Here is an 8,937-nt window from a genome sequence, read left to right as displayed (position 1 = left end):
TTTGTTTTAGTCCAGCCAGTGAAGCTGCACACAGGTCACTGGGAAGCTTCATGTCCCTAACTCTCCCTTACCCTGTGCTCATGGTGGCCTCGGGGCATCATGAAGTTGCTCCGTTATTAGGTCAGCGTCCCTGCCACATTTCACGGAGAGCCTCAATAAACTTCTCATCTTCTCTCCACAAAAAAACAAGGGCTTTTGCTGGAAAGCATCAGACTGGAAACAGGAGACTGGCATGCCACCCCCAGCTCTGCCACAGACTCCCTGCACAGCTCTGGGCAAGTTGCACAGCCCCCTCATGTCTCCATCCTCCATCAAAGCACAGAGAGTGGTCATACCCCACTTCCTCATCCTAGCATGTGAACAAATCCTGTCCTGCCTGGGAAGTGCTCAGATAGGACCAGGATGGCAGGGGAAGAGATAAGCCTCGATACAACTAGCTTACAAGAATGCCCATCAGCTAGGCTCTCGTTACCAGAACCGCAGGGCACCTGCTTTGGATGGCACAAGGATTCCCAGTCCCTATAGGCAACTACACCCTTTCGGGAGCCTGTCCCGAATCCCAGCACCCTGCAGACTCTGGGCGACAGCTTGCAACGAGCTCCACACTCAAGAGACCAGCTCTCCCTCCGTAACAGGGCTGAGCTGGAATGCCCCCCTATAATCTGGCTCTGAATTATTCCCCCCACACACTCATTTTAGATGTGCACAGAGCTCCCTGCCCACCCCAACCACACTGCTAAGTGCCGTTGCTAAAAATCAAGGCTCCCCCAGCTTGGCGGGGTGTCTCGGGATGACACCGAGAGCAAGTTCCACTGCCTGCATGAAACAGGGATGCACTTAGCAAGGCTCAAGCCTTGTGTGCAGAGCTCCTGTTCCCCTCCCCGCCTGGCTGGCCCAGGCCCGCCCTCTCCCAGCTCAGGCCCGCAGGGATGCCCTCCTTGAATCCTTCGGCACTAAGGATGGGGTGGGTCCCCAGGCAAATCAGTCCAATCTGGGGGTGGTTGTGTTTGAAGCTGGTGAGAGCAGCAGCAGCCCAGGCTGTGGAAGGAGCATGAATTATGTATGACGCTGCAAGTCGCTCTCCCTCTCTGACTGGTCCTTGGACTGTGGTAAATGAGGTAAAGGCAGAGAGCAAAAAAAAAAAAAAAAAATCCCTCTCTCCAGGGACCCCGAGTGGTGGTTGAAAGCCAGCGAGCGAGGGAGCACGCAGGGGAGGGAGGGAGAGGGAGGAGCACATCCTAATGCAGAGATGCTGCAGTGGCTCTGGGCGCACACACATCCACACACAGGCAAGCGGCAGTGCCTGGGAAGGACTTGCCTGGGGGAGGCGGAGGACAGGCAGCGACGGGAAGGTTGTTTCAGCAGCAAGGACGCCAGGCTTTCCCCTGCACAGGCGCTCGCCCCGGGCGTGCACACGCACGTGTCAATCCAGGCCCAGGTAAGTGGTCTCCCTCTGCTTCTCCAAGCCTCAATTCGGGAATAGGAGTGAAGGGCTATCTGGATGGCAAGGAAGCATCAATGTTAACTTTCAGTCACCTCCAACAGCGTTCAGCTTGCCTTAGGAACATGGCATTGGGGGTACCATTCAGGGAACCAGCTGCATGGCATCGGGGATACCATTCGGGGAACCGGCCGCCTGCCCTCTGGCACTGGGAAGGGATGGTGTAGGCAGCGGTGCAAGATGGGTTTTGTCCCTTTAGCTGTTGTCTTGCAAGCTCTCGCTGTGCTGGAAAGGGGCTGGGCGTGGGGTGGGGTGTCCGGGAACGTCTCACTTGTGGCTGAAGACGAGAGTGCCTGGATGCTGGTATTAACCACGAGCAGAGCTGTGAAGGGGCGGTGGGTTTTCAGTCATGCTGTCAGCCTACGGTGTTGCACGGGATGTGGGGGCACTTCATGGTGATGGAGCTCCCCAAATTTCTCGCTGAAGGGTAGCTACCATACAGAGGGTTTTGCTAGCCTGCCTCTTCCCCACTCCTACAACAACACTGCTGGGTTTCACCCGAGGCTGGGAGAGACCCAGGGCGGCAGGGTGCAGGCAGACGAGCGTGGGGATTTTGGTTTCCCTACTGCAGGGAGAGAGGATCAGAGCCACCGCAGCCGTCAACTGCTTCTCCTGTCTCTGCTCCTAATTAGGACTGCAGCTCTCAGGTGGAGAGCAGAAGTTCGGGCTGCTCCGTGTGTGCTGAGGATGACTACTGTGTTTCAGGCCACCAAGGGGTTTTGCAGCCTGTCGGGGAGGTGCAAGGTGGTTGTGGGGGAAGCTGGGGCAACGGTGACAATCAGTGAGGGGTCACCTCAGTCAAGTCACAGGTGAAAATCTCCAGGCTGGGTCCACAGGCAAGCGGTGGAGCCCAGAGCCAGGCAGGAGATGATGGGCACAAGGAGCAGGAGGCTCCTCTCTGCCCCATTTCTACCAGGATGCTCAAACTGCTGAAGGGGTGGGCAAGAGTGGTTAGCTGCTACAGCGATGCAGGAGCTTGGCTTTTAAAACAAGTGGGTCCCTCCCCTTTTCTGCTCCCTCCCTTGCCCTCCTGCACGATCCTCTCTGCCTTCAGAGCAGTTCATTTGTGGGGGGAAGGCAGTTAAAAAAAAGTCCCTCTGTTTCAAACACTAGTTGATCCTTTCGAGGTGTTGGGTGGCCCAGCTCTATGCCTTCATGGACAGGGGGGAAGCAAACTCCTTCCCAACAATGCCCTCTGCATAGGGCCTGGCCAGCTTTGGTTGAAAAACGTCACCACGGGCTCCGAGCAGTGTTCAAACGACCAGCATGGCTTCAGCAAGCGCTGCTGCTGTGTTCAGCTGCTAAGGAGACAGCTCTGAACGTATCCGGGAAGAGAGATGATAGCAGACACACTGAACCCAAGCAAAAGCCCAATGCATTTCCAAGACCACAAGTGCTGCAAAAGCTGCAGAAGGGGCAAAACCTCCCATTTGGCCAGCTGCTTTGGCAGCACCGACTATGCCCCAGTCCTGAGCTTGTCACTAAAGACATGCCTGGAAAATTGCACAGCCGCACACCTTGTTATGCTGCACAAACCACGTACCACCCTAACCAGGAGCCCACAGGTGTTGCCTTATCCCACTCTCAGCTCATCTTCCCCTGCTCAGAGAAAAGCCAGCTCCCACCCCTACTCAGCCTAACCTTTGTGCACCTTTTGGACATGGAAACTGCTTTTCTGACGCAAGCAGGAAGCATCCGCAAGGGCCACTCAGCAGACAGCAGCTTGGGGCTGCTGTCCTGATGGCCAAGTGGATCTTTTCCAGATCCGGCAAAACGCAATAGGTGCTTAATACTGTGACTCAAGAACACAACGACACTGCTATCAAAAGCTATATTGTTTGGGGTAATATATAAGGAGCACAGTAAAACTCGTAAGGAGGGGATTTTCCAAAAATCCAAGCTCTGCTGACTTTCATAGGGCCGCTAAATACCTGAAGTGCTAATGAAAATATCTCCCCCGTAGTGACCTGCATGACAAAATGGGAGCTTTGGGAATTGAAGAAGTGTCTATTGAATAAATTCATTTGAGGTGACAATCCAGCATGCAGTATTTGACAAGATGAAGCAGGGCTTGCACCGAGTAGTCTAAAACACTACAGGATATTGTTTTTCAATAAGGCAGGAAGGGAAAAGGTTCTCCTCAGAGAGCGAGCATCCCCGACATTTGCGCGGACCTTACAATGTGGTTTCAGCTTGAGCGAAGCAGGAAAGGCCCTTCTTCCCCATGCACTAGTGAAAATCAGAAACACTTTTCCTTCCAGCCATGCACTCTTTTAAGCCTCACAAGGAAGCAGAGGGTTTCCCCAGGAACACTCTCAGTTATGAAGAGCTGCTCCCCCTGTGGAAGAGCTTGTCCCGCTAGTTCAGACAAAGGACGCGCTTGGGCCCACCCTGCCCAGTGGAACCTCACTCCTTCGTTTCCCTTTTCATTCTCCGCTTCTTCTATTGGCCTCTTTTCCTTGCTTTCTTTCCCCTCTTGTCTTCCTTTAGCTTCCTGTCTTTTTTTCTCGTTTCTATTCCCCTTTTGGACTCCAGGAGCCTAAGATTGGAAAGGAACCCCTGGGTCACTAGGTCCAGTGCCCAGCTATCACAGGCCACCGTATCATAGATGTTGAACCCAGAGGGATCCGTAAGAACAACCCCTCTGTCCCACCCCGCACGCAACAGGTCACAAGACACCTCCCCAAATGCCCTATAACAAACTGGAGACCTTTAGAAGAAAGGGTTGAAAACCTACAGAACTACCCTATGCCACAGGAAAAAAAAGCAGGAGAGACCTAGGCTGACACAAGTGTCTTTTCATTTTCCATTCCCCTTTTCCCTCTCCCCCACCTTTCATTTCTTCACATTTTCATTTCTTTTCTCTCTCTCTCACTTCTTTCTATTAATTACCAGTATTTTTACTAGATCAGAGCTCAGTTGTGTTGGGCTCTGTACGTACACATGACAAAAGCACTGGTTTATCAGCCACCATATACGTCTTGCTTTCAGAGCTCAGCAAATTTCACCTGGCAGTGGCTTTTGTTGAAAATAGGTTGGCTAAAAAATCCCAAGCAAACAGCTCCGAAGTATGCAGCTCCACGGAGTCAGGGGCATACATCCCTCAAGTGAAGTGACCAGGATTGTGCAAGGATTGAGTTTGCTCTCTGAGGTCTAAGAGCAGCAGTCTCCGCTGCCTGAGCTCACGGATCAAACCCGCGGCCCGTTAGGCACTGCTTCATTTCAGCCTCCAGGTTTATTTATACCAGAACATGGCCTAGACGTCCCCATCAGAGACATGTTATGCCAGGCAGTGAATGAACAAGTCAAGCAGGACAGCCACAGGGAGCTTGGATGCAAACCCACTCAATGTGGGGCTGTCTCCCTTTTGTGGTGGCCAGGCTGTGTACAGAAATTGGTGAGCCTCCTACAGTCCTAACACACAGGAGACTTTCGGCTCAGGCAGCAGACACTCAAGCTTGGAGATGTAGGTTCAATTCCCAGTGTCAATGACCTGCCCAGGAATGCAGCATTGCAAGCTCTCAGTCTACAAGGCTCAGGTCGAGGTGGGATCTCAACCATCTGTGAGAGAAGGCCAGGTTGGGAGGTGCATTTTGGTTGAACTGGAGAATCTGGGCTAGAAGTCGTGTTTGCATGAGGTTTCTGGCCTCCCTGCCTCCAAATGAGGCTTGAAATACAGCAAACACCCCTCCCCTCTCAGTACTTCCGCGTTTCCCATGAGCCCTGACAATCAGAAACTAGGGGAAGACTCCAGGTTTGAATGCGTCAAGGTGCACATTTCACTGCTAGAACGAGGCAGCGTTTGAGAAGGGAACAGTTTTGTTCCAGAAATTTGGCCCGGGGGAGGGGGTGGAGGGGAAGAGGTGCTATTTTCCATCCCAACCTGGAAGAAGACATAGGGAGCAGTTATCCAAGCGAGTACACAGCCCCAGAACCTCCATGGGAAGTGTGTGTTCAGAGGTCTTGCTCCAGCAGTCTGGTCCAGAAGAAGGAGCAGCTCCAATTACTTCTCTTTCCTTCTGCTGCCCTCATAAGGTTTCGGGGATTAGACTTGCTGCAAGAAGAGCAACTTTCTACCCTCATAACTCCCAGGCAGTAGGTTACTGGTGCCAGAGCAGCCGTTCTGCAGGTGCTATTTCCAATGCACGGTTTTGCCCTGGTGACCCACTGGAGGTATATCGCTCTTCCAGACCAGTATATTAACAGTGCCCTACTGCAAGCGAGAGGAAGTAGACAGTAATGCCCTGAGCATAAAGAACAAGGCATTCTCCCAGGTTTTGCAGGTGTGGAAAGGGTTAAACCCAGTAGCACATTATCCTTGAAGCACAGACTAGATTGAGATGAGGAGACCTTAATGCTATTCCCTATCATCATATCAGCTAGCAAAGGAATGGAGGCACTGAGGGCTTTGTCACTTGGAGTGACTTGGCTGAGAATGAAATGATGCATATCCTCATTTCTTCTGCTAGTTTCCCCACCAGGCTGCTTTAGCACATATTCAGTTATTCCATAGTTAGGAAGGCATGTCCTACACACCTGCATATATGCATGCATGCACATACGCACGTCTTGAACACGCTGCCAAGTCTACATGCAGAGGAACCCACACGTGCCCCTGTAAATGTGGGAATCCACATGCAGATCGATCTTGGCTTTATCAAGATTGGGTGAATTTCATATTTCATTACACAGCCCTCTTTATGCTTACTTGCTAGGGGAAAAATAACCGAACCAGTTTCTATGAAGTCCTAATGGACATAACCCTTGGAGAAATGTGCTAGCACCTGTCTCGGGGACCCATTTCTAATACACGACTCCCTGCCCTAATCAGGAGTGGAAATCCAAGGTTTCGAGCTCTATTTTGCTCGGCTTTTAGAAGCCACCTCCAAAGGCAACCCCTGCTCTGCAAATGGCTTTGAGAGCTTTGTTCAAGGGGTGCTATGTAAGTGGCATGCCTGCTTTATGACATGACAGCCCTCTCACTGCACATCCCGGCCCCAGGAGACTTCATGAGAAGCAGTAGGAGAGGCCTCCCCAAACTCAATGTACAGGTTCCCATTGCTATTTATAAGACAGAGCCTGTAGCATGTAGGTGCTCAGTTCCAAGGGAAGCTGAGAAGAAGGCAGCAATGCCACATATTCACTGAGCAGCCCATTATAGCACTTCTATTTTACTGGGTAGCTGATTCCCTCTGCAACCGCTTGTCCTTTGGGTGTTTGTTTAAAGCAGGTTTTTTTTGTAGCTGTTCTGTGTAGCTGAGGACACAATTCCAACATTACTCTACAAGGACCACATCCATAAAATCAGAGTCTCAGGAGCACCAGCTATTGGCCTTTCTGAATGCAGGACTCTAGGGCGTGTCTACACATGCATTTAAATGTGCATTAAAGTTAGGCACGCTATCTTAATGCTCATTAAGCGGGGTTAGGCAGGTGTCCACATGTGCACACGTTTAAACACATAAACGCTGTGTGGACTGACTTGGGACTCCACACACACACACACACACACAGTGTTAATGCACTTTAACATGTCCACAAGTACTTTAATACACTTTAACTATTCCTGCCTAAATTTGATACTTGCATTTGCAGGTATCAAATTTAGGCACAATTAGCCCGAAATTGCCATTTTTAAAGTTCATTAAGGGTGTGCATGTGTAGACACGAGCCCTAACACGCCTGAAGTTTAGGCTAATGCGCCTTAAAGCGTCTTGTGTAGACACGCCCTATAAAAATGAAAGCACATTGCCAGTCAGGTTACCAGCTACTAGTCCATAGTGCAGCACAGATACCGCAAACAAACTGCCTGATGCCATATAAACGAGTTAAGGCTGCCTTAAAACTACTCAGAATCAAATGCTACAGGTAAAGAAGGAACACCACCGATCCTCCAAAAACGGCTTTCTATAAAGCAGGGAGTCAGGGAGGTTTGTCTGCAGGAGGGTTTTTCAGCCACGAGGTGTCTTGCGTCCTGCACAGAGTTCCAGGTATTGAGATTTTTGTTTTCCTGGAAAAGGAAGAAACAGTCTGGTGCACAAAGCAAGGGACAGGCCTCCTCTCCCACCTTTCTCCTCTCTGCTGCGTGTCTTTGACAACACCATTTGGCCTGCCTGTGCCTCAGCTCCTCCAACTTTAAACAGACGTTAAGCATCATCATCTCCTGCCCAAAGACGGGCATGTGAGGCCATAGTTAATCATGTTTGCAAAGTGCTTTGAAACCCAGTTTCTTTCTAAGGCAGCATCCAACTGCAAGGGCCTCGTGTTTTGAACAGCAGCACCTACAACGAGCCACAGGTTCTAAATCAGTAGTTGATGGAAAAACCCCTGTACGCCGAGTGGGAACCATCAGTGGCCCGATTGTCTTGGGTTGATGATACTGGTAAAGGTGCCAGCATCTCTGAAAAAAATCAAGCCATTAGACATCTCTGTGCAGGCACCCAAGGTCAAACCCCATTCCCACACTAGGCGACTGAACAGTCAGTTTTGATCAAACGCTCCTAAGCCCCTCTCCCCGGACTCAAGCCAGACCATCGTGGAGGCAGCTCAGGAAAGGTCACGATGTCTCTTTTTATCCCATTCCATTTTGGTTCATCTGTGACACCACTTACGGCACTTCTTGGTTCTGGTTAGCAACCAAACAGGCGATTTGTCATGAGGGAGGCTGTTCTAGTGGCAAAGAGAGTAGGGAAAACCTCACCAGGAGGCCATGCTGGGGAGGTCTGAAGCCTTGCCTTGCAGACCCCAAAAGAGCGTCAGCACAGTCAGGACATGAACTGGAACACTAAAGCTTTTGAAACCCACCTACTGCTGGCTGGGAGCAGCTCACTAAAATATTAAACAGAGACAGGCTCCAGCACTAACGTTCAGATTGCAAACACCTGACAAACCTAGGGGGGATTGGAGCCTCGGGCTGGATTTAGCCTGTAAATGGACTTCATCTGTTTGCAGAACTCACATCTACATTTCAAACAGCTCTGATGAGTCAGGCACTGGGATCAGAAGCTTTGGTTCAGGGCCCCATCTCCAAACAGCAAGTTATTTTTTAACCGTGTTAAAATATTGCTCACAGCTGCACCCCAAGGTTGCAATCAGGAACAGGGTTCCCACTGTTTCTCAACCATATACAGAAACATGGGCCTGAAAGCTGCTCCACGCAGGCAGCTTCAGCCAAGAACTTACCAACGTCAATGCAGCTGTGCGGAGGGGCAAGGGCTCAGCTGTATGGAACAGCTTCCAGGACCAGAGCCTAAGCAATGGGGAGAATTAAGGAGTATAGGGGCATCAAACTGAGGCAGATGCAATGAAGCACTAGGACTTGCGGGTACATACATGCACTGTCCAGCTATTAATTAAAAGCACTTAGAAGCAGAAAGACAGGCAGGGATTTTAGAAAGCTGTGTCTTAATCTTGGCATCCTTATTCATTTCCTGCTG

The 8,937-nt window shown here is 50.8% G+C and overlaps 1 protein-coding gene across 3 annotated transcripts in view; it reads left to right on the top strand.

Annotated features, from left to right (window-relative positions):
• Nucleotides 1-1,278: 1,278 nt before the first annotated feature.
• Nucleotides 1,279-8,937, top strand: part of CNTN2 (contactin 2) — a 46,489-nt gene continuing 38,830 nt past the window's right edge. For all 3 annotated transcript variants that reach the window (XM_025205544.1, XM_025205545.1, XM_006024768.2), the window contains exon 1: nt 1,279-1,438. The gene's annotated coding sequence lies outside the window, so the exon portion shown is untranslated. The remainder of the gene's footprint in view (nt 1,439-8,937) is intronic.

This window comes from Alligator sinensis, unplaced genomic scaffold (genome assembly GCF_000455745.1).
Source record: "Alligator sinensis unplaced genomic scaffold, ASM45574v1 scaffold1322_1, whole genome shotgun sequence".
NCBI classification, from domain to species: Eukaryota; Metazoa; Chordata; order Crocodylia; family Alligatoridae; genus Alligator; species Alligator sinensis.
This window is presented reverse-complemented; position numbering and strand designations above follow the sequence as displayed.